General features: G+C 51.6%; 1 long non-coding RNA gene across 1 annotated transcript in view; it reads right to left on the minus strand.

Moving 5' to 3' along the window:
• The window catches only part of LOC142295332 (uncharacterized), a 141,005-nt gene that overhangs the window by 97,748 nt on the left and 18,309 nt on the right, over positions 1-24,948 (minus strand). The window contains exon 2 of the long non-coding RNA XR_012751426.1: positions 24,144-24,261. This is a non-coding gene — a long non-coding RNA (uncharacterized LOC142295332). The remainder of the gene's footprint in view (positions 1-24,143; positions 24,262-24,948) is intronic.

The raw sequence follows: 24,948 nt of genomic DNA on the forward strand, positions 1-24,948 counted from the left end.
GGTGTTAGTTCCACATCGGGAAAGCAGGCATTTGCTGCTGTACTGAGAACTGTGTTCCATAAGACATCCTGGGGTGTTGCTGGCATGATACCCTTTTGATGAACCTGCTTCCTTGGTGACTGTCCAAATGGACAGGCCTCGCATGAATATTCTTGACAAGAAGTGTGTACACATCCATTAGTTTTGGTGCCAAACTAGGTCAAATAGGCTGCAGCTATTTAGTCAGGAACTGAATTTGTTCTCTTGTAAATCTGTAGTTACTAGTGATGAGCGAGTACTAAAAAGCTCGGGTGCTCGAAGCTCGGGCCGAGCCTCCCAAGATACTCGTGTACTCGGGCCGAGCAACGAGCCCAATGTTATCCTATGGGAGACCCGAGTATTTTTGTGAAATGACCCCCCGGCAGCATGGAGAAACCCTAAAAATGTCACAAAAGTCTCAGAAGAGTGCTCAAATGACATGGCAACAGCATGGGGAAGACCCCTTGAAGCATTTATCACTGAAAAGTCACAGCTGTGAACAATTTTGTCCGCGTTTTACGCCATTTTTACGGACTCACCAGAAAACCTTCCAAAATGACCCCAAAATGATTTTTCATGGCGGAAATGTTAAGGGCACATACCCAATAGTGAGATAGAGCTGGTGTATGTTACTTTTTGAGATTAATACATGAAAGATTTTACGTGAAAACATTGTGTGGCACTCCGATGTCCCTGAGAAGAGACGTACATGAAGGCCTCTTGAGTCTAATGTGCCCATTTTGAGGAAGTGAGTCTTTGTAGTATTTTCCTTTGCCAGGGCAGTCCAAAATTGTGAGGTTCACCAATGCCCCTGCATACAGACGTGCATGATGGCCTGTAAACCTGAAGTGCCCATTGTAAGGAAGTGGGTCTATTGTAGTATAGCCCTTAGGCAGGGCAGCCAAAAATTGGGAGGCTCCACATTGTCCCTGGATAGAGACGTGCATGATGGCCTGTAAACCTGAAGTGCCCATTGTAAGGAAGTGGGTCTATTGTAGTATAGCCCTTAGGCAGGGCAGCCAAAAATTGGGAGGCTCCACATTGTCCCTGGATAGAGACGTGCATGATGGCCTGTAAACCTGAAGTGCCCATTGTAAGGAAGTGGGTCTATTGTAGTATAGCCCTTAGGCAGGGCAGCCAAAAATTGGGAGGCTCCACATTGTCCCTGGATAGAGACGTGCATGATGGCCTGTAAACCTGAAGTGCCCATTGTAAGGAAGTGGGTCTATTGTAGTATAGCCCTTAGGCAGGGCAGCCAAAAATTGGGAGGCTCCACGTTGTCCCTGGGTAGAGACGTGCATGAGGGCCTCAAAACATTAAGTGTCCATTGTCAGGAAGTGGGTGTATTATAGTATAGCCCTTAAGCAGGGCAGCCAAAAATTGGGAGGCTCCACGTTGTCCCTGGGTAGAGACGTGCATGAGGGCCTCAAAACATTAAGTGTCCATTGTCAGGAAGTGGGTGTATTATAGTATAGCCCTTAGGCAGGGCAGCCAAAAATTGGGAGGCTCCACATTGTCCCTGGATAGAGACGTGCATGATGGCCTGTAAACCTGAAGTGCCCATTGTAAGGAAGTGGGTCTATTGTAGTATAGCCCTTAGGCAGGGCAGCCAAAAATTGGGAGGCTCCACGTTGTCCCTGGGTAGAGACGTGCATGAGGGCCTCAAAACATTAAGTGTCCATTGTCAGGAAGTGGGTGTATTATAGTATAGCCCTTAAGCAGGGCAGCCAAAAATTGGGAGGCTCCACATTGTCCCTGGATAGAGACGTGCATGATGGCCTGTAAACCTGAAGTGCCCATTGTAAGGAAGTGGGTCTATTGTAGTATAGCCCTTAGGCAGGGCAGCCAAAAATTGGGAGGCTCCACATTGTCCCTGGATAGAGACGTGCATGATGGCCTGTAAACCTGAAGTGCCCATTGTAAGGAAGTGGGTCTATTTTAGTATAGCCCTTTGCCAGGGCAGCCAAAAATTGGGAGGCTCCACGTTGTCCCTGGATAGAGACGTGCATGATGGCCTGTAAACCTGAAGTGCCCATTGTAAGGAAGTGGGTCTATTGTAGTATAGCCCTTAGGCAGGGCAGCCAAAAATTGGGAGGCTCCACATTGTCCCTGGATAGAGACGTGCATGATGGCCTGTAAACCTGAAGTGCCCATTGTAAGGAAGTGGGTCTATTGTAGTATAGCCCTTAGGCAGGGCAGCCAAAAATTGGGAGGCTCCACATTGTCCCTGGATAGAGACGTGCATGATGGCCTGTAAACCTGAAGTGCCCATTGTAAGGAAGTGGGTCTATTGTAGTATAGCCCTTAGGCAGGGCAGCCAAAAATTGGGAGGCTCCACGTTGTCCCTGGGTAGAGACGTGCATGAGGGCCTCAAAACATTAAGTGTCCATTGTCAGGAAGTGGGTGTATTATAGTATAGCCCTTAAGCAGGGCAGCCAAAAATTGGGAGGCTCCACGTTGTCCCTGGGTAGAGACGTGCATGAGGGCCTCAAAACATTAAGTGTCCATTGTCAGGAAGTGGGTGTATTATAGTATAGCCCTTAGGCAGGGCAGCCAAAAATTGGGAGGCTCCACATTGTCCCTGGATAGAGACGTGCATGATGGCCTGTAAACCTGAAGTGCCCATTGTAAGGAAGTGGGTCTATTGTAGTATAGCCCTTAGGCAGGGCAGCCAAAAATTGGGAGGCTCCACGTTGTCCCTGGGTAGAGACGTGCATGAGGGCCTCAAAACATTAAGTGTCCATTGTCAGGAAGTGGGTGTATTATAGTATAGCCCTTAAGCAGGGCAGCCAAAAATTGGGAGGCTCCACGTTGTCCCTGGGTAGAGACGTGCATGAGGGCCTCAAAACATTAAGTGTCCATTGTCAGGAAGTGGGTGTATTATAGTATAGCCCTTAGGCAGGGCAGCCAAAAATTGGGAGGCTCCACATTGTCCCTGGATAGAGACGTGCATGATGGCCTGTAAACCTGAAGTGCCCATTGTAAGGAAGTGGGTCTATTGTAGTATAGCCCTTAGGCAGGGCAGCCAAAAATTGGGAGGCTCCACGTTGTCCCTGGGTAGAGACGTGCATGAGGGCCTCAAAACATTAAGTGTCCATTGTCAGGAAGTGGGTGTATTATAGTATAGCCCTTAAGCAGGGCAGCCAAAAATTGGGAGGCTCCACATTGTCCCTGGATAGAGACGTGCATGATGGCCTGTAAACCTGAAGTGCCCATTGTAAGGAAGTGGGTCTATTGTAGTATAGCCCTTAGGCAGGGCAGCCAAAAATTGGGAGGCTCCACATTGTCCCTGGATAGAGACGTGCATGATGGCCTGTAAACCTGAAGTGCCCATTGTAAGGAAGTGGGTCTATTTTAGTATAGCCCTTTGCCAGGGCAGCCAAAAATTGGGAGGCTCCACGTTGTCCCTGGATAGAGACGTGCATGATGGCCTGTAAACCTGAAGTGCCCATTGTAAGGAAGTGGGTCTATTGTAGTATAGCCCTTAGGCAGGGCAGCCAAAAATTGGGAGGCTCCACATTGTCCCTGGATAGAGACGTGCATGATGGCCTGTAAACCTGAAGTGCCCATTGTAAGGAAGTGGGTCTATTGTAGTATAGCCCTTAGGCAGGGCAGCCAAAAATTGGGAGGCTCCACATTGTCCCTGGATAGAGACGTGCATGATGGCCTGTAAACCTGAAGTGCCCATTGTAAGGAAGTGGGTCTATTGTAGTATAGCCCTTAGGCAGGGCAGCCAAAAATTGGGAGGCTCCACGTTGTCCCTGGGTAGAGACGTGCATGAGGGCCTCAAAACATTAAGTGTCCATTGTCAGGAAGTGGGTGTATTATAGTATAGCCCTTAGGCAGGGCAGCCAAAAATTGGGAGGCTCCACATTGTCCCTGGATAGAGACGTGCATGATGGCCTGTAAACCTGAAGTGCCCATTGTAAGGAAGTGGGTCTATTGTAGTATAGCCCTTAGGCAGGGCAGCCAAAAATTGGGAGGCTCCACGTTGTCCCTGGGTAGAGACGTGCATGATGGCCTCAAAACATTAAGTGTCCATTGTCAGGAAGTGGGTGTATTATAGTATAGCCCTTAGGCAGGGCAGCCAAAAATTGGGAGGCTCCACGTTGTCCCTGGGTAGAGACGTGCATGAGGGCCTCAAAACATTGTTCCCATTGCAAAGGAGCGGGTCTCCTGTCGTTGTAATGTCCATTCTGCAAAGAATGGGCGAAAAAAATTACCACTGGGGGTATACCTGAAACAAAGGCCTAAGTATTGCAATTTGTAACGGTCATCATCATGGTGGCGCATGAGGAGAAGGAGGAGCAGTCCAGCGATTATCCAAAGTCCAGAAGTGTGTACCCATGTGTGAGTGGAGGTACATGGCAAACTTTAAATTCCGCTCTCATTTGCTGGTGGTGTGGTGAAGTCTGGCCCAATCCAACCCTTGTTCATCTTGATCAGAGTCAGCCTGTCAGCATTTTCAGTTGACAGGCGGGTGCGTTTATCTGTAATGATTCCACCTGCGGCACTAAAAACACGCTCTGACAAAACGCTAGCAGCAGGGCAGGCCAGGACTTCCAAGGCGTAGAGAGCCAATTCATGCCACGTGTCCAGCTTGGATACCCAATAATTGTAAGGCACAGAGGAATGTCGGAGTACAGTTGTTCGATCTGCAAGGTACTCCTTCAGCATCTGGGCAAACTTAGGATTTCTTGTGGCACTACCCCGCACCTCAGGGGCTGTGGTACGTGAGGGGCTGAGAAAACTGTCCCACATCTTAAAGACTGTTCCCCTACCTCTGGCGGATTGGACTTGTGCCTCTCTCGGCTGTACGCCTCGGTTGTCCACTGATTCCTGACCTATGCCGCTAGCGTTTTGTGAGGGGAATGCTTTGCCTACTTCCGTGACTATGGCCTTCCGGAACTGCTGCATTTTGGTTGACCTCTCCTCTACGGGAATAAGAGACAAAAAGTTCTCCTTGTAGCGTGGGTCTAACAGTGTTACCAACCAGTAATGATTGTCGGCCAAGATGTTCTTAACGCGAGGGTCACGAGACAGGCAGCTTACCATAAAGTCAGCCATGTGCGCCAGACTCTTAACAGCCAGGACTTCAGTAGCCTGACCAACAAGATGACTGAACATGCTGTCCTCCTCCTCCTCCTCCTCATCTACCCTGTCCTCTGGCCAGCCACGCTGAACCGAGGATATGACTGGTGTGCATGTCATATCCTCAATTTGGCCGGAGAGTTGCTCCATGTCTTCATCCTCCTCCTCGTCATAGTCCTCCACTGCACGTTGTGATGAGACGAGGCTGGGCTGTGTGTTATCATCACCCACATCCACTACTGTTTCTTGCTGTAACTCATCGCGCTCCGCCTGCAATGCATCATGTTTGTTTTTCAGCAGAGACCGTTTTAGAAGGCAGAGTAGCGGTATGGTGACGCTAATAATGGCGTCATCACCACTCACCATCTTGGTGGAGTCCTCAAAGTTTTGGAGGATGGTACATAGGTCTGACATCCATCTCCACTCCTCAGGTGTTATGTGTGGAGTTTGACCCATTTCCCGACGGCTTAGGTGATGCAGGTACTCAACAACTGCCCTCTTCTGCTCACATATCCTGACCAACATGTGCAGAGTTGAATTCCAACGCGTGGGGACATCACACACCAGTCTGTGAGCCGGAAGATGCAAACTGCGCTGAAAGCCGGCAAGGCCGGCTGAAGCAGTAGGTGACTTTCGAAAATGTGCAGACAGGCGGCGAACTTTTACCAGCAGATCAGACAGCTCTGGGTATGACTTTAGAAACCGCTGAACCACGAGGTTGAGCACATGGGCCACGCATGGAACATGTGTCAGCTGGCCTCGCCTCAAAGCCGCCACCAGGTTCCGGCCATTGTCACACACGACCTTTCCTGGCTTTAGGTTCAGAGGTGTGAGCCAGTGATCTGCCTGCTGTTTCAGAGCTGTCCACAGCTCTTCTGCATTGTGGGGTTTGTCACCTATGCAGATTAGCTTCAGCACAGCCTGTTGCCGCTTCGCCGAGGCAGTGCTGCAGTGCTTCCAGCTTGTGACTGGTGTGGAGGGTACAGTGGATGAGGATGTGCAGGAGGAGGAGGAGGCTGAAGAGCATGACATTCCGGAGCTGTAGAGTGTGGGTGAAACACTGACTGAGGTAGGGCCTGCAAACCTTGGTGTGGGAAGGACGTGTTCCGTCCCTCGCTCAGACTGGGTCCCAGCTTCCACAATATTAACCCAGTGTGCCGTCAACGAGATGTAGCGGCCTTGCCCACAAGCACTTGTCCACGTGTCTGTGGTTAGGTGGACCTTGGGTGAAACAGCGTTGTTCAGGTCACGTGTGATGTTTTGTGACACGTGGTTATGCAACGCGGGGACGGCACACCGGGAGAAATAGTGGCGGCTGGGGACCGAGTAACGTGGGACAGCTGCCGCCATCAGGTCACGGAATGCTTCTGTCTCCACCAGCCTAAAAGGCAACATTTCCAGCGCAAGCAGTCGCGAAATGTTAGCATTTAGAACTGTGGCATGTGGGGTGTTGGCAGTGTATTTGCGCCTGCGTTCAAAGGTTTGCTGAATGGATAACTGAACGCTGCGCTGGGACAAGGACGTGCTTGATGATGGTGTTCTTTCTGCGTAGGCAACTGCAGGTGCAGGAGTGGAGGAGGCTTGTTCGCAGGCAGCATGGACAGGGGATTGGCTCGCATGCACAACCAGCGAAGACGTAGCAGTGACATCAGCAAGCACTGCTCCTCGACTCTGTTGTACTTCTCACAAAGTTGGGTGCTTGGCTGACATGTGCCTGATCATGCTGGTGGTGGTCAGGCTGCTAGTTTTGGTACCCCTGCTGATGCTGGCACGGCAGGTGTTGCAAATGGCCTTTTTTGAATCATCTGGATCCAACTTAAAAAACTGCCAGACTCGGGAAGACCTAACATTTGTACAGGCACCTTGTGTCGTCGTGTTGTTCCGGGGAACGGTTGCCTGACTTCTGCCTGGGGCCACCACCCTGCTTCTTACTGCCTGTTGTGATGCTACGCCTCCCTCCCCCTGTGCACTGCTGTCCTCGCTCTGCATATCCTCCTGCCAGGTTGGGTCAGTTACTGGATCATCCACCACGTCGTCTTCCTCTTCCGCACCCTGCTCCTCCTCCTGACTTCTTGACAATTGTGTCTCATCATCGTCCACCACTTGTTGAGACACGTTGCCAACTTCGTGAGAACGTGGCTGCTCAAATATTTGGCCATCTGTACAGACGATCTCCTCATGACCCACTTCAATATGAGCTGGCGAGAGGCCAGAATGTGTGAATGGAAACGTGAACAGCTCTTCCGAGTGTCCAAGTGTGGGATCATTAATGTCCGAGGAGGACGTGTACTCAGCCTGGTGGTAGGAAGGAGGATCAGGTTCAGAAATGTGCGGTGCAGTATCACGGCTACTGACACTTGACCGTGTGGAAGACAGAGTGTTTGTGGTGGTGCCAATCTGACTGGAAGCATTATCTGCTATCCATCTAACAACCTGTTGACACTGGTCTTGGTTCAAGAGCGGTGTACTGCTGCGGTCCCCAAGAATTTGGGACAGGACGTGCGAGCGACTAGATGTGGCCCTTTGTTGTGGCGAAATTAGAGCTTGCCCACGACCTCGGCCTCTGCCTGCACCACCATCACGTCCACTTCCTTGTTCCTTGCCAATGCCCTTGCGCATTTTGCAATGCTGTGCACTGCTGACGTGTATATTCACTACTTGTGCGTTATATCAAAGTTTGTGGAAATTGCACACAAGTGCACCTGTACGCTGCCACCAACAGGCACACACGTGCGGTTTTAAAAACCAAGCACGGACGCAATAAGAACCTAACAGGTTTTTTTGGGGAGCGACAATTACAGACAAGTCAGACACTATCTGGACTGTTTTACACTGTGTACACCAGCCCCAGATATGATGAAGGCTGGTATACGGTCACCACTACCCTGCCTGCCTGCCTGCCTGTATACTGGTACAATAATCCTGACAAGGACTCTTCTGGTCACTAGCCTGTATTCAGACCTGGCTATACCCTGCCTGTATATAGCAACAATAGTCCTGAGAAGGACTCTGCTACTGTACTCCGACCTGGCTATACCCTGCCTGCCTGTATACAACTAGAATAGTCCTGAGAAGGACTTTTGGTCACACTGTTTGCAGCCCTGCAACTGAAAAAGCTATAAAGGGCCGCAAAGCTTTCCCTGAATCAGCGACACTCTCCCTGCACTGACTGTCTGGATAGCTGTGAGCAGAGCACAGCGCGCCGGCCGGTATAAAGGCTCAGTCACGCTGTGCAGGCCGGCCAATCACTGCAATTCCACAACTAACAGGGCTGTGGCATTGCAGTGGTCTGCCAGCCAATCCCTGCATGAGGGCTGGCTCTCAAAAGAGCGCCAACATGCAGAAATGAAGACCACGAGTACAGCACGAGTATCGCGAGATTACTCGGTCCCCGCTGAGCAGCCCGAGTACAGCGATACTCGTGCGAGTACCGAGTAGTTACAAGCATGCTCGCTCATCACTAGTAGTTACTATTAAACCTTGCACCCGGGTAGCCTGCTGCTGTGTGTGTGTGGTACAGGGGAAAGGAAGGTTAGAATTCGTAATTAATTTTGTAAGCCATTGTGCTGACCCAGTGACAGTTCCTTTAGAACACTCAGTGATCCTCACTGCACACATAAGGTAGTACTGCACTCTTGTACTAGGCAGAGCACAGTTTTGTATATTTATCCTGATATCTCCAGATAAATCACAGTGTCGCTGGGTAAGCACTGTGGTCCCAGTTGTTTGCGGCCAGTTGTGTTATTATTTTTGTGATAATTTCTACAAATTACTTTTCGTTACTTATCCCAATCCAATTTGGACATAAAAGCCTAGTTACCCCACATTGTCTGGTCTCGTTTCTGATCTGCAACCTGCTGTATTCTGAAGGTAACCTCCCTGGTTTACACCTACACATGAATTTCACAGAATATGTGAAGTCAGTACAGTACAACAGACACTGCCATAAATGTATTACCTTATTTTTTTCAACATACCAGACTTGGATTGACTAGAGGAGTAAAACATGTAGCCTGTGTTATAGTGAAGAATCATTCTAAGGAAAAGTTGTAAACCTATATTTGAAGGTGAATTCAAAGTCCAATTAACGACCCCAACTACAGTTAAATTGTACACAAAGAACTCTTGTACACACACCTCTTATTGTAAAAAGGTTTTAATAACAGTCAATATGAGTCAAACTATACCGCCCTGCTCTCAGCAGCCGAGCTGCTCGGATTCGGACCTTCTGTGGGTGGCTCGAGGGTCTCCGGACCCGGGGGTCTCGCGGTCACTTCAATCAAAAAGGGGGTTATAGTGGTGGATGTAGATGTGTATATATACAGGCTGAGCTGTATTAAGTTCATGACGCCACCCACGGTATGTGGTGAGGTTGGACACCACCGCTGCAGTTACGGGGCACCCGGGGGAGATGTTATGAAGCAAGTTGTTAACCTCTCCGTGGGCAGGGATGGTGGTTCCGGGACCCGTTGGGGGTTTTGGTGCAGGGAGATGGGCGACCGAAGGGTGCTGGTGTACTCACTATTGAAGGAAACACACGAGTCTCTGGTAAACCAAGGTGATGGTGGTCGGTGCCCGCAGCCGGCTGCGTTCTGGTACCCCACCCGGCTGGTGGTCTCTGTCTTTCTCCTGCACCTTTGTAAAATGGTGGACTGCCTGTGCTTGCAACTTCAGGAGTCCGCTCCCGGCTGGATGTGGCCTAAGGAGCCGTTGTCCGCAGACGCTGGCCCGTGGGATTTCTGAGCCCTGGCGGTGGCCTTTTATCCCCCTCAGTGGGCTGTTGTCTTCTAATAGGGACTTGGGGTGGGACAGGACCTCTAGTCCTGGCCTCAATCGGTTAATTAACCAGTTCCAGTACCTTCTGGACTTGGCTTCAGGGTCCCAGTACCCCCCTGTGTGCTCCAGTTTCCAAGTCGGTTCCCAGGGTCAGTACCGGCGGGCCACTACCCTGTCCTGGTCCACCACGGTTCCACCGAGCCGTCTTCCCGGCTCCTGCAGACGGAGACCGCCGTCTGCCTCCTAGCCAATGGCACCAGAGCTCCTACCCTGGCGCCGTTCAATTTGGGTTTTTCTCCTCTGCTGGAGCTGCACCCAGCTCCAGCCCACACTCCTCTCCAACTTGAACTCTAACAGGAATCTGTCTTGATTCAACTCAACTGACTACTTTCCTGCCCAGGGCTGTCTAGACTCCTCGGTGGGCGTCTTCTGTCGCGGGCTGAGGGGACGCATTCGCCACGCTCGAGTCCGGGGCTTCTGCTGCTGCTGCTCGGTGGCTCGAGCGGTGAGCCGGACCCGGGGACTCGAGCAGCGCTCCTCACCCATGAGTGAAAGGGGATGGTTGGTTTGGGGAGAGAGTTCGTGACGCCACCCACGGGACGGGGTGATGATGGCACCACCGCTTCTGGTGACGGGGATCCCGGGAGAGATGGTAGGGAGCAGCGAGGATGTTGTCCCCTCCGTGGGTAGGGGGTTGGTGATCCCGGGGCCTGGTGGTGTAACGGGGAGGCTGGATGGCTGGGGTGCAGGGTTGCAGGGACAGCGCGGCGTGGTGCCGGATGGCACTGGTGTACTCACTCAATCAATGACAGAGTCTCTTGTAAACCAAACGGCCAGATGGACGGGTCCCGCAGCCGGCTGCAGTGTTGTTGTGCTCTCCCCGGACGGCTGATGGTGGCTGTCTTTCTCTGCACCTTTTAGAATGTTCTGACTCCTGTGGTTGCCCACCGGTAGTCCGCTCCCCAGCGTATAGGTGCCTTAGGAGCCCATTTTGCCCGCAGGCGCTGGCCCTTGGATCTCTAGCCTGTAGCGGTGGCTGTATATCCTCTCGGTGTGGACTGTTGCCTTCTGTCGCGTCTTGGTTGTTGGGAAACCCCTGGGGTTCCTGTCACACTTTGATTTGACTATTGTCGGCGGCTCCAAGGGTTTTTGGTTGACTGTTGTAACTGTCTAGGGTAGGGGGTGTGTATGTTGGTATGTATGTGACTACCTGGCTAGTCCAGGGCGTCACACTCCCCCTTGGTAAAATGCAGACCGTCCGCGGGCTGTCCGTCCATCACCGGTTTTATTTTTGTTTCTGCAAAAGATAAATTAACATATAAACATTCGACATTAGTATATTTTAGTTCTTCCCTTACGGGAGGCACGGTACTTTAACGTTGCAAACGTTAAACATTTTTATTACTGATGGACGGGTTCATGGTCATCCGCTCTCCCACCCAAGCAACCTAGCCCTTGATGCTGCCCCTAAGAAACGGGCAGCACCCCTCTTCCCCAATCCTGGTCCAGGTTACCCGAGCGGGAACGGGTACGGTGTCTCGCTCCCGGCTGTGACTTCAGGGGACCCCACGTCCAGGGGGACCCCTGACCCCCGAAGGATGGCCACCGGTCCAGGTGGTGGCCGGGCCTCAGCCTGCTCTGCTGTGGGCCCTTACTCCAATCTGCCTCTCCGGAGGCGGCACGGAACGGAAAACGGCCCACAAACTATTTACAAGCTCACAAGTTCGTGGGTGGCCTGCCAGTTCTCGGCCATGTTCATGAGCAGTTTCTCATGTGGGCGGTAAAACACCCTCTGGGGACAAGTTGCCGGCAACGGCCGGGATAATCAACTGGTTGCTGATCAGGTGAGACTTCGGATTGATTTACGTTCATTCATTCAGCTATTTACACAATTAACATACTGCGCCCCTAGATGGTAGTCTCCCTATACTTAAGCGGGGGCCTACCTAGGTTAGGGCGTGTGGACCTTCGGAGGACAGGGTCGCTAGTAGCGGACAAGGGGATAGAGGAGATGACCATTTCCTCTTCCCTTATGGCAGGTATGGCAAGTGGAGACCCAAGGGAAGGGGGTATAGGTGCATCCCTGGGCGCTTGATCGAGTGGTTCACTGGCGGATGTTTCCGTTTCCATTTCTTAAACGTGTTGTGGGAACATTATCACCGGGACAATCACCGCACTGTTTTGCATAGGCCAGTCTGCTGGAAAATCACCCATCACTGTGTGGATCACCTCCTTCTCCCCGCTCGGCATGGGCATCGGAACCTCCTTTGTCACTCTCAAGGGGTGAGGGCATTTCTTCAGGTGGTCCCTGGAAACTGTAGTGGCGGTCCTCCCCTGGTCGCGACTGATCAGATAAGCCTTCTCATTCTCCCATTCAGTGGGCTGTATGACATACGGGGTCTTTTCCCATTGGTCATCAAGCTTATGGGTCCTTCTTTTCAGCTTCAGCACTACATCTCCCGGCTCAAAGGGGACGGCTGACGCTCGTTTGTTGAAGCGTTGTGCTTGTTTCTCTCGGTTCCGACCGGGATTCTTCTCCACGTACTCCTGGACCTGTCGGTATTGGATTTGTCGCCGGGTATCCCAGCCAGCAGTTGAAGGAAGAGCCTCTGGAGCTTCCAAGTCCATTTCTAAGTCCACCGGCAGCCGGCCCGGTCGGGCTCTCATCGGATACGCCGGGGTGCATTTGGTAGAACTACTAGGGATGTTATTGTACATGTCTATCAGGTCAGGCAGCTTTTCTGGCCACAGGTTCCGCTCCTCCAACGGTATCACCTTGAGGAGATCCAGGACCAGGTGGTTCATCTTCTCACACATCCCATTAGTCTGGGCATGGTATGGCGTGGTCCTGATCTTCTTACAACCGTACAATTGGCAGAATTCTTGAAACACCTCTGCTTCAAAGGCTGAACCCTGGTCTGTAAGCACCCTCTCCGGGTATCCGTGTGGTCGACAGAAGTAGGCCTGGAATGCCCTGGCTGTGGTACGGCCGGTCAAATCTTTGACTGGAACAACCACCATGAATCTGGAGTAGTGGTCCACAATGGTCAAGGCATAGGTATATCCATTCCGGCTGGGTGTGAGCTTGACGTGGTCCAAGGCAACCAACTCCAGCGGCTGATGGGTGATGATCGGCTGTAGAGGGGCTCTTTTGGCTGACTTCATCCTTTCTTCTCAGCGCACAGGGGCTGCACTCTTGGCACCAAGCCTCCACAGATTCTCGCATCCCACTCCAATAGAATCACTTTCTCAGCAACATCTCCAGCTTTTTCCAGCCGAAATGCCCGGCGCAATCGTGATATGCCCGTAGGACTTTGGGCACGCTAGTCTGAGGGACCACCAGCTGACAAACCTTCTCGTGAGTCTTCGGGTTGATCAGCCCTCGATACAGCTTCCCCTCGTGCAGGTACAGCCGGGCTCGTTCTTTCCACAGCCGCTGGGCCTCAGGTGGCGCCGCCGGATCCATTCCGGAGGAGCCTTGCTTAATCATGGTCTTGACCAATTGGACAGCAGGCACTTGGTCTTGGGCTTCTTGCCATCCCTGACTGGGTAGCGGGTCCAGGTTCGCCTGTGGTTGTTTGACATGTAATTTCTCGACTGGTGGCCGATGGAACGCGGGCAACTCAATTTCTTTGAGGTCATCGTCTTCCGACCCCCCATCTGGAAGGTGGGGCATCCGGGATAAGGCATCCGCATTGGTGTTCTTGCGGCCGGCTCTGTATTTGATAGCGAAGTCATAATTAGACAGCCTGGCCACCCACCGCTGTTCCAGAACGCCCAGTTTGGCCGTGTCCAGATGGGTCAACGGATTATTGTCCGTGTAAGCCGTGAATTTTTTCCGCTGCGAGGTAATGTCGGAACCTCTCGGTGATTGCCCACACCAGGGCCAGGAACTCAAGCTTGAAGGAACTGTAATTTTCGGGGTTCCTTTCCGTGGGTCGGAGTTTTCTGCTGGCATAGGCGATCACCTTTTATCGCCCGTCCTGGACCTGGGACAGGACTGCTCCCAAGCCCACATTGCTGGCATCGGTGTAGAGGACGAACGGGAGGCCATAGTCGGGGTACGCCAGGATCTCCTCTCCCGTCAAGGCCGTCTTCAGCTGGTGAAAGGACTCCTCATGCTTCTTCTCCCACACAAACGGAGATCCGGGGGACCTGCCACCCTTGGTCTGTCCCACGAGGAGGTCTTGCATGGGGTCGGCCATCTTCGTGTACCCCTTGATGAAGCGACGGTAGTAGCCCATCAGGCCCAGGAACTGTCTCACCTCTCTCACTGTGGTCGGTCTCGGCCAGTCCTGGATAGCAGTAATCTTCTCGGGATCCGTGGCGAATGCAGTCTTCTAACTGTCCTCTGGTGCGACCGCCACCTGCCAGTATCCGCTGGTAAGGTCAAGGGTAGAAAAGAAGTTAGCAGTTCTCAGCGCAGCTAGCGACTCTTCGATACGGGGGAGAGGATAGGCATCTTTATGCGTTATCTGGTTGATCTTCCGGTAATCCACACACATTCTCATGGTGCCATCCTTCTTCTTCACCAGCACCAGTGGGGCTGCCCAGGGACTACAACTATCCCGAATGACCCCTGCCTCTTTCATGTTCCTCAACATGTCTTTGGCGCATTGATAATGTGCTGGCGGGATGAGCCTATATCTTTCTTTGATGGGTGGATGTATGCCTGTAGGGATATGGTGTTGAACCCCTTTAATCCTCCTGAAATCTAATGAGTGCTTGCTGAAAACCTGTTCATACTCTTGCACTACCCTGTATACCCCCTCTTTGTGATGCGTGGGTGTGGCTTCAGTGCCTACATGTAGTTCCTGGCACCACTCCCCTAGCTGTTCTGGGGGTATATGGTCACTGGAAGGGGATGCTGAGGTAGGAGGGGCGGCTTCGTGAATGGTGTGAGGGTCTAGGGTAAGCAACTTGGCAAGGGTAGCGTAACGGGGAAGCCTAACTTCCTCCTCTCAACAATTCAGCACTCTTAAGGCCCTGTCACACACAGAGATAAATCTGCGGCAGATCTATGGTTGCAGTGAAATTGTGGACAATCAGTGCCAGGTTTGTGGCTGTGTACAAATGGAACAATATGTCCATGATTTTACTGCAACCACAGATCTGCCAAAGATTTATCTCTGTGTGTGACGGGGCCTTTACAGGCACTCTCCCCTTTTTGACGTCAACCACCCCTCTGGCCGCCATCACCATGGGCCAATGTTCAGAAGGCGTGGGTTCCACCATCGCCGGGTAGTCGCGCCCCTGGGGGCCTACTGCTGCCCTGCACCAAATCATCATCTCGCTTCGGGGTGGCACTACCAAGGAGGCCACATCCATCACCCTTACTCCACCAATCTCTCCACCAGTTGAATTCACTTGTTGCCGATACAGGAGGGCCCGGATCTCACGCTGCACAGCCCTCTGTCGGCCTCCCCCTGCTGTGGCAGCCAACTGCTGCAACAGACTCAGGACCTCACTCATACAATGCTCCATCACATTGGTCCCTAGGATTACTTTTGGGTTATGGTCACTGGGTTCATTCATCACGACAATCATCCCTTGGTTCTTTAACTCCACACGTCCCACGGTCAGGGTCACTTGTTTGTATCCCACTTGGGTTAGAGGGAGTCCATTGGCTGCGACAAGGGTCAGGCTATCATCAGAGGGGGCAAGTTCATCAGTACCCCAATACTGCTGGTACAGTGTATATGGTATAGTGGTTACCTGTGATCCTGTGTCCAATAGGGCCATAAGCGGGATGCCGTCCACTGCCAGAGGGATGATGGGGCGAGCTCCGACGTACCGGTCTCGCCAGTCGGGGGGCCATTGGTGTCTACTCCTGAGGATTGGCCCTTGGCCCCAGGGGTTGCTCGTTTAACGGGCATCGCCTAGAGTAGTAGCCAGGCTTGCTGCACCTGTAACAAATAGGAGGCCCATACCGCAAGTCATTGGTCCTTCTCCGCTGCATCCAGGGGACGTCCTCCGGGCTGTTGGCAAGCTGGATCCTCCCTGGGGCTTGACTCTCGTCGGAAGCTAGAGTGCGGCGAGGCTCTTGGCTAGGTCTCCATCCATGCGGCGGACCTGGGCGGCTAGATCCTCCATCATCCCGACAGGCGCTGCAGGGGCCGGTAGAGCCGGGAGAGGTGGTGCCACCGTGATGGGAGCAGTTTCTGCCGGCCATAGGGCCGCCTCAGGAGCGTCTGGCGTTGGGGCCTGCAGGGCCTTGATGGCCTGCTCCTTCAACATTGCAAAGTCCAGATTGGGGTGTTCCAGGGCCCACAGCCGTAGCTGCTTGTGGTCTTCCGCAGACCCCAGCCCTTGCAGGAATTATTCCATTAGCATCTTATTGCTGTCCCTGGGGTTCCTGTCACACTCGGATTTGACTATTGTCAGCGGCTCCAAGCCTGGTCAGGGTCCGATGGCCCTGCCTGTGGGTTTAGCTTCACTCCACTCCCTGGTTCGGTACCGGCGGGCCAACGCCCGACCCCGGTCCTACGACTCTGCAGAGTTCCGCTAACTCCTGCAGACGGCCACCACCGTCTGCCAACCTTGCTGTCAGTACCTGGGCTCCTTCCCAGGCACACGCAGACGCTTCACTCCTCTCACTTTCAACTCCTAAACTTCTCTCTCAACTCCTCTGAACTCACTGCTTTTCCCGCCTTCAGGCCTGTGAACTCCTCAGTGGGTGGGGCCAACCGCCTGGCTCCGCCCCACCTGGTGTGGACATCAGACCCTGGAGGGAGGCAACAAGGGTTTTTGGTTGACTGTTGTAACTGTCTAGGGTAGGGGGTGTGTATGTTGGTATGTATGTGACTGCGTGGCTAGTCCAGGGCGTCACACTTCCAACCACCTGGTTCCACCCCCTGGTGTGTCTACCCAGCCCTGAGGGGGGTGACTAGGGTTTTAAAGGTTGGCTGATGTCACCTGTGAGGGAAAGGTGTTGTGCAGGGGCCTATTTGTGACTACCTGGCCCGGCCAGGGCGTCACAAAACCACATCAGGCATATGAAATGAATAAACCAATCTCCATATAACCATGTTAAACATAGTTGCAGATGAGTGCCACTCTAGGGCACCCTACTGCAAACACAAACTCCATATGAGACACATGACAACAGGAGGAAGGAGTTGTAATCAGTTTTTTATTAAGCAAAAAAAAGGGGGGGAGGAGTTCTGGTGAACACACATGTAAAAAAAGTTAAAAACATACAAAAAGTGGGGGACACCGGTATAGGCACATAACACACAAGTGTAAAAATTGGAAGCAATGTATATATGAAGGGTACAGTCACATCACAATATATGAGTTGTATAATGAAATGTGTAATGGACTGAATACAAGCATAAATGATCTTAAAGTGGCAAGTATATGTAGGAAAAAACCAATAGGAGGATATATTGATGGAAAGATGTTTTGTAAGAAACTAATTCTTAAAGCAGGAGATGGCAAAAGAAAATTGAGTAAACATGAAACAATTTCCCCATATGTAATGACCTACACATATTTTTACTCCTCTAAAGCGGGCTTTACATGCTGCGACATCGCTAGCCGATGCTAGCGATGGCGAGCGTGATAGCACCCGCCCCTATCGTTATGCCGATATTTGATGATCGCTGCCGCAGCGAAGATTATCGTTACGGCAGCGTCAAACGCACTTACCTGGTTGTCGTTGTCGCTGTGACTGCCGAACAATCCCTCCTTCAATGGGGAGGGACGTTCGGCATCACAGCAACGTCACCGCGACGTCACTAAGTGGCCGGCCAATCAAAGCGGAGGGGCGGAGATGAGCGGGACGAACATCCTGCCCACCTCCTTCCTTCCTCATTGCTGGCGTGTGGCAGGTAAGGAGAGGTTCCTCGTTCCTGTGGCGTCACACGTAGCGATGTGTGCTGCCGCAGGGACGAGGATCAACTTCGCCCACGCGACAACAGCGATATTTGAGAATGGACCCCCATGTCAACGAGGAGCAATTTTGGACGTTTTTGCAACGATCCAAAATCACTCCTAGGAGTCACACACAACGAGATCGCTACAGCGGCCGGATGTGCGTCACAAAATCCCTGACCCCAACGGGATCGCTGTAGCGATCTCGTAGCGTGTAAAGCCCGCTTAAGGCAAAGTGCCAAATACGTAGAAACGTCAGCATATCCCCACACGAAAGTAAAGTAACCTACATCTATTCAATCATCTACAGCAAAGAGCCATGTGCATAAAGAGGTCATAAGAAAGTCATTGTTTTTTCTAATAGGATCATGTACCCACTGTAAAGTGTAAGTGCCAATATTAGCTGCTAAAGAGCTGGATCCCAAACCAGAAGCTTCCCCCAGCCCACCGACACTTGTTTCGCCGGGAGTCAAGTGTGTCCCGTCTGTAGCTTCATCTTTTAAATTGACGGCCCCAAACCACTTCCGCCGACGTCATCCCCCATAGTGATGCATGCGCTATCCATCCACTGCGATGCTGCAGCTGGGGAGGCCGTCAGCCAGACACCATGCATGTGCAGGAGTAAGGATGCATCATCCGGCTCCCGCGCACGCGCTGCTGCCATGGAGACAGCGAATCCACCGGCGGCGAGGCAGAGCCGACAACGCATGTGTGTCGCCCTGGGCAAGCCAGGGGACACAGGTCACACACCACCACACCCCACACTCCAGGTAGGCACATCACAGCTAACCAGAAATCCTTGTTGCCTTCCTCCAGGAGTCTGATGATGCACACCAGGGGGTGGGCCAGGCGGTTGGCTCCGCCCACCGAGGAGCTCACAACTCTGGAGGCGGGGAAAACCAGGCAGTCAGCTCAGGGACGAGCTTGAGTAAACAACGGAGTTCTGTCAGGGAGGAGGAAGTGGAAGGAGTGAAGTGAAGCCCAGGCAGGGCAAGTGTGAGGAGTTAAGGAAGGAAAGTAGTAAAGGAGAAAAGCAAGTAAAGTGACAGAAGAGAAAGACAGCCTGAAGGGTCCAGCTTTGTGAGGGCCAGAACAGCAAGGTCAGCAACGGCGGTGACTGTCTGGAGGGGGACAGTTTGGAAGTTCCTGGAAGGACCCCGTTGGCTGTGTGCCCGGTGGTCTGGAGCAGTGTTCCGAAGGACAGTCAGCACCAGGGCAGGGGCCTCTCAGACCCCGGCAAGGCTAGGAGTCGCCAGATTTGCCAAATCCGTCAGTGACGGGGACGCAGATCCCCCAACAACCAAGTCCCGATTGAAGGCAACAGCCCAACCCGTATTGGAGAGACACCGCCACCGCCACGGCACCAGTTTCTCAGGGCCAGCGCCTGCGGGCAAAGTGTAGAGCTCCTCCGGCCCAGATTGCAGCCGGGGAGCGGGTAACCGGAGGGAATCCACCGCTACCATCAGTCAACACAGGTGCAAGGAAGAGGGACATCACCGTCACCTACCGGGAGTGCAGGTGCAGCCGTCTGTGGGACCGTCCTACCAGCCGTTGGTTTACCGTACAAACTGTGTCCGTGTGTCAGGCTGAGTGAGTACCATAGTGCCGCAAGGCACAGCGCTGCCCCCGCGTCCCTGCGCCCTCCAGGCCCTACACTTTACATCTCATCACCGGGCCCCGGGATCACCAACCCCTACCCACGGAGGGGCAACACAACACCTGGCTGCTCCGCATCACCATCACCCAGCACCCCCATACTGAGCAGCGGTGGTGCAATCACCACAACCGTGGGTGGCGTCACGAACTATAACAATCCCCACATCCAACAACCCCCTTTCACTCACGGGCGAGGAGTGTCGCTCGAGAAACCCCGGGATCCGGCCCACCGCTCGAGCCACCACTGAGCAGCTGCCGGTCCCGAGCAGAAGGGGTGAGCGCGGTGTGCTGACACCCTCCTCCCCGCCCGCGACACATGCATGCAGAGGGTGGCGCTATCAGTGGCTATAAACACATGTATCAATAACAGTGTAAATAAATGTTCGTTCCATATACAATATCAAACAATATAAATAATTACATAATTGGCGGAAATAATACTAGGAAAATGACACGATCTGAAAAAAAAACCCCTAAATGTATAGAATTGTGAGGGAATCCCAATAGAATATATAAATAGATTATATTATTGCATAAAAAGAAGGGGATTCCTCCATCTTGGTATGGGAAGATGAAGTAATCAGATTGAGATTTTTCTTATGATGATTTCTTATGACAGAGGAAGTGATGTGTGATCCAGGTCTAAATATAGTAGGACAAAAATGACAGAAATAAGTTTCAATTTAAGGCAAATCAGTAACAAAACACTTATAAAGAAGAGGAAAAACACCAACAGAGAGAAAATAAAAATAAGAAAAAATAAATTATGTACATGTAATGAAATATTGGTGGTGATAAGTAACTCCTATAAAAATGATGCAAAGCTAATAGCTTCATTCAATCCCTTGGGGGCCAGTGTGTCTAGGGTGCTGATCCATCAGACCTCACATTGGGTCAATTTTATTTTTAAGGCACCATCCCCTAGACCCACCGCTTATGACATCAATGCCCTATTCCTCCAATTTGGAGGACTCACAGCAATGTGACGCTTTCAAGTGCCGAGTTATAGTTATCAACAAGTGTTATCCTCGATTTTCCTGGCTGCCTCAATGTCACGCACGTGCTCCCTGACCCTCATGCAAAGCTCTTGGGAGGTTATCCCCACATAGATCAGGGAGCACAGACTCGTGGCATAATACACCATGTGTGTAGTACCACATGTGATGTATCTCCTAATGTCAAAGCATCTCATTCCATCAGAGGAAGAGAAGGTCTTAGGCGGGCTTTGCACGTTGCGACATTGCAAGCCGATGCTGCGATGTCGCACGCGATAGTCCCCGCCCCCGTCGCAGGTACGATATCTTGTGATAGCTGGCGTAGCGAAAATTATCGCTACGCCAGCTTCACATGCACTCACCTGCCCTGCGACCGTCGTTCTGGCCGGCGACCCACCTTCTTCCTAAGGGGGCGGGTCGTGCGGCATCATAGCAACGTCACACAGCAGGCGGCCAATAGCGGCGGAGGGGCGGAGATGAGCAGGATGTAAACATCCCGCCCACCTCCTTCCTTCCGTATAGCCGCCGGCGGCAGGTAAGGAGATGTTCCTCGCTCCTGCGGCTTTACACACAGCAATGTGTGCTGCCGCAGGAACAAGGAACAGCATCGTACCTGTCGCGGCAGCGTAATTATGAAAAAGTCGGAGCCTTCAACGATGATACGATAACGACGCTTTTGCGCTCGTTAATCGTATCATCTAGGATTTACACACAACGATGTCGAAAGTGATGCCGGATGTGCGTCACTTTTGATTTGACCCCACCGACATCGCACGTGCGATGTTGCAACGTGCAAAGCCACCCTTAGTCCGGACTATGTTCTTACAAGTTAGGCAATGGCCACATTTATAACAACCTACAAGGGGGCCTCAAGTACTAATTGGATTCTGGACAGGCGGGATGTAGTGACTGTTAACTAGGATGTCTTTTAAATTTCAGGCACGCCGTACTGTCATGAGTGGAATGTTAAGCCTGCTTTACACACTTCAATAGATCTTTCAATCCGTCGTCGGGGTCAAGTTGTAAGTGACGCACATCCGGCATCGTTCGTGATGTATTTGCGTGTGAAACCTACATGCGATCGATATTGAACGAAAATACGGTGATCGCATACACGTCGTTTATTCCTCATACATTGGACGTTTTGTTGTACGAAACTAGTGAATTGTAACGTGTGACATCCCTCATACGATTGTGATGTCTGAGGCTATGTGCGCAGGTGTGCGCTCTGCACCGCAGCTTAAAAAAGGTCTGCTTCAGAGCGCAGCTGAAAAGCTGCGTTCTGAAGCGCCTCACAATGTCTGTCATGCACTAATCTCTGTCAGTCCGTCACTATCTCTGTCCCTCACTCTCTGTCCATGTCAGTCTATCCCCCTCTCTCATATACTCACCGATCCCCGATCCCCGGCGCTGCACGGCATTCACACTGCTCCGGCGGCTTTTACTGTTTTGAAAAAGCCGGCCGCCCATTAAACAATCTCGTATTCCCTGCTTACCCCGCCCACCGGTGCCTATGATTGGTTACAGTGAGACACGCCCCCACGCTGAGTGACAGGTGTCACACTGCACCCAATCACAGCAGCCGGTGGGCGTGTCTATACTGTGTAGTGAAATAAATAATTAAATAATTAAAAAAAACGGCGTGCGGTTCCCCCCAATTTTAAAACCAGCCAGATAAAGCCATACGGCTGAAGGCTGGTATTCTCAGGATGGGGAGCTCCACGTTATGGGGAGCCCCCCAGCCTAACAATATCAGCCAACAGCCGCCCAGAATTGCCGCATACATTAGATGCGACAGTTCTGGCGCTGTACCCGGCTCTTCCCGATTTACCCTGGTGCGTTGGCAAATCGGGGTAATAAGGAGTTATTGGCAGCCCATAGCTGCCAATAAGTCCTAGATTAATCATGTCAGGCGTCTATGAGACACCTTCCATGATTAATCTGTAAATTACAGTAAATAAACACACGCCCGAAAAAATCCTTTATTGGAAATAAAAAACACACACACATTCCCTGGTTCACCACTTTAATCAGCCCCAAAAAGCCCTCCATGCCCGGCGTACTCCAGGATGGTCCAGTGTCGCATCCAGCGCTGCTGCATGGAGGTGACCGGAGCTGCAGCAGACACAGCCGCTCCGGTCACCTCCACGCAGGTAATGAAGACAGCCGCGCGATCAGCTGATCTGTCACTGAGGTTACCCGCTGTCACTGGATCCAGCGGTGGCCGCGGGTAACCTCAGTGACAGATCAGCTGATCGCGCTACTCACCGCCTCTCCGGTCAGCTCCAGTCAGCAACTGAGGTGAGTAGCGCGATCAGCTGATCTGTCACTGAGGTTACCCGCGGCCACCGCTGCATCCACCGCTGGATCCAGTGACAGCGGGTAACCTCAGTGACAGATCAGCTGAGTTCATGCTCCATAGTTTCCTTTTTAGGAATATAAGAGAGAAGCTGAGGTCTGGGTGTCCTTTTAGCTCTCACATATCCCTTTTTAATAACTTTATTACTATAACCACGATCCTGAAACACGACACCTGAGATCCAAGGATTGGGCTTAAAATTTTTGGTCCTATGAGCAGATTCGCCTCGTCCTCAGAAATTGTCCTGTCGGTATGGCTCGGATAGTGGAGAGGGTATGGGCAGATGAGGCAGGCAGCAGAGCATTGACGGAGGTGTCCTTACATAATACATCTGTTGGTATGAGACAATCTGGACCCGCCTCAATTTTGAAGTCAACACAACTGCTGCTATGTCTATAAGTGAGTTTGATATAAAAGTCATTACAATCAAGTTCTCCCATAAAAAACTCGAGTTGCTCCGCTGTGCCCTGCCAACAAATCAAAATGTCATCAATTTATCTTAGCCAGCACTGCACATGGGAGATTGCCCTAGCGCCCCGTCACCAAAAACCAACCTCTCCCAGAAATCCAGGAAGAGGTTGGTGTACGAGAGCACACAGGCCACGCCAATTGCAGTGCCCCACCTCTGAAGATAATACGGATCATTAAAAAGAAAAAAAAATGTGGGTAAGGGCAAAGCGGAGCAACTCAAGGATTAAATCCCCCATCCCGCCACACTGACTGTCCATCCCTAGGAAAAAGCGGACCGCTACAAGACAATCCTCATGTCCAATGGTGGTGTATAGGCTCTCAACATCCGCTGTGACTATGAGGACATCCTCCTCCACAAAGATGCTGTCAATCCTATTCAGGACGTCTGTAGTGTCCTTGACATAAGAGGGGAGTGTCTCCCTCTATGCCGAACACAATCTGATGCTCCCGAGGATTGACATTATCTTTGTGGATTTTGGGTAGAAAATATAGTGCAGGTATTCTTGAGGATGTATTAATGAGGCCTTCCAGCATCTTCTTATTAATAATACCCTCCTCAAGCGCCATCTCAACTCTTTGGTGAAAATAGGTAAAGGGCTATGTAAGCATTTAGTATAGGTATCCCTGTCCCTCAGCTGTCTCAAAGCCTCCCTCTCATAATATTCAGTGTACCAGATCACCACATTGCCTCCCTTGTCCGTTGCTTTGATGACAACATCCTTATATGATTGTAATTCCACCAGAGCTTGTAGTTGTCTATGAGTAAGGTTGTCCAACTTCCTCCTCATAGAGATCATACTGAAGTCATTTACGACAAGTCTGGTGAAGATATCTATCGCCGGGCAGAGGGACAAGGGGGGCGAATCTGGTTGATGTGGGTAAAAGTACTTTCCGAAACACACCTGAATTAGTTGTCTCTTGCTCCTGTAGGAGATCCTCCAGAGCCTGCTTCCATGGTATTCCTATGGTAAAGCTTTCTCAACATCACCTTCCTTGCAAACAGAAAAATATCTTTTTGTGCTGAAAAGAAATTGAAATTATTGGTTAGTGAGAAGGATAAACCAAGGGACAGCACCTCCATCTGGGCACCTGTAAGGACATGAGTAGATAAATTCACAACCTGAAGCTGGTTAGAAACATACTGTACTTTATTTCCTTTTTCCAAGACGACTGTTGTCTATTACAGCCATTCTTAACTCTAGCTTCAACACTTTGGTCCAGATCAAGTCTCCCGCCAGATGCCCCGGAGAAGTCGTCTCCGGAAGTGTGAGAGTGGGTGGATGATGATCTTTCACATGAATTGATGCCAGTGCCAGTCTTACCATGTCCCCTATACTGTCCAGAATGCCACCTGTAGGCCCGTTAGGTTGAATACCGTGTTTTTCCAAAAAATAAGCCCTCCCCCAAAAGTAAGCCCCAGCAGGGATTTTCAGCATTTTCGGAGCAAGGCTTAAATATAAGCCCTCCTCCGAAAATAAGCCCTAGTCGCAGATCAATAATGAAGTGTCCATGCAGCGGTAAAAAAGTTAGATACTGCAGGACACTTCATTATAGGCAGCGGGCACCCCACAATCATACTCACCGGACACCGAGCAGAGGCCCTGACGTGATCTCACACCCACACAGATCCGATCTCACACACACACATCCGATCTCACATCCATACAATCAGATCCCACACACAACCATCCGTTCTCACACACACAC

Source organism: Anomaloglossus baeobatrachus, chromosome 3 (assembly GCF_048569485.1).
Source record: "Anomaloglossus baeobatrachus isolate aAnoBae1 chromosome 3, aAnoBae1.hap1, whole genome shotgun sequence".
Taxonomy (NCBI): domain Eukaryota; kingdom Metazoa; phylum Chordata; class Amphibia; order Anura; family Aromobatidae; genus Anomaloglossus; species Anomaloglossus baeobatrachus.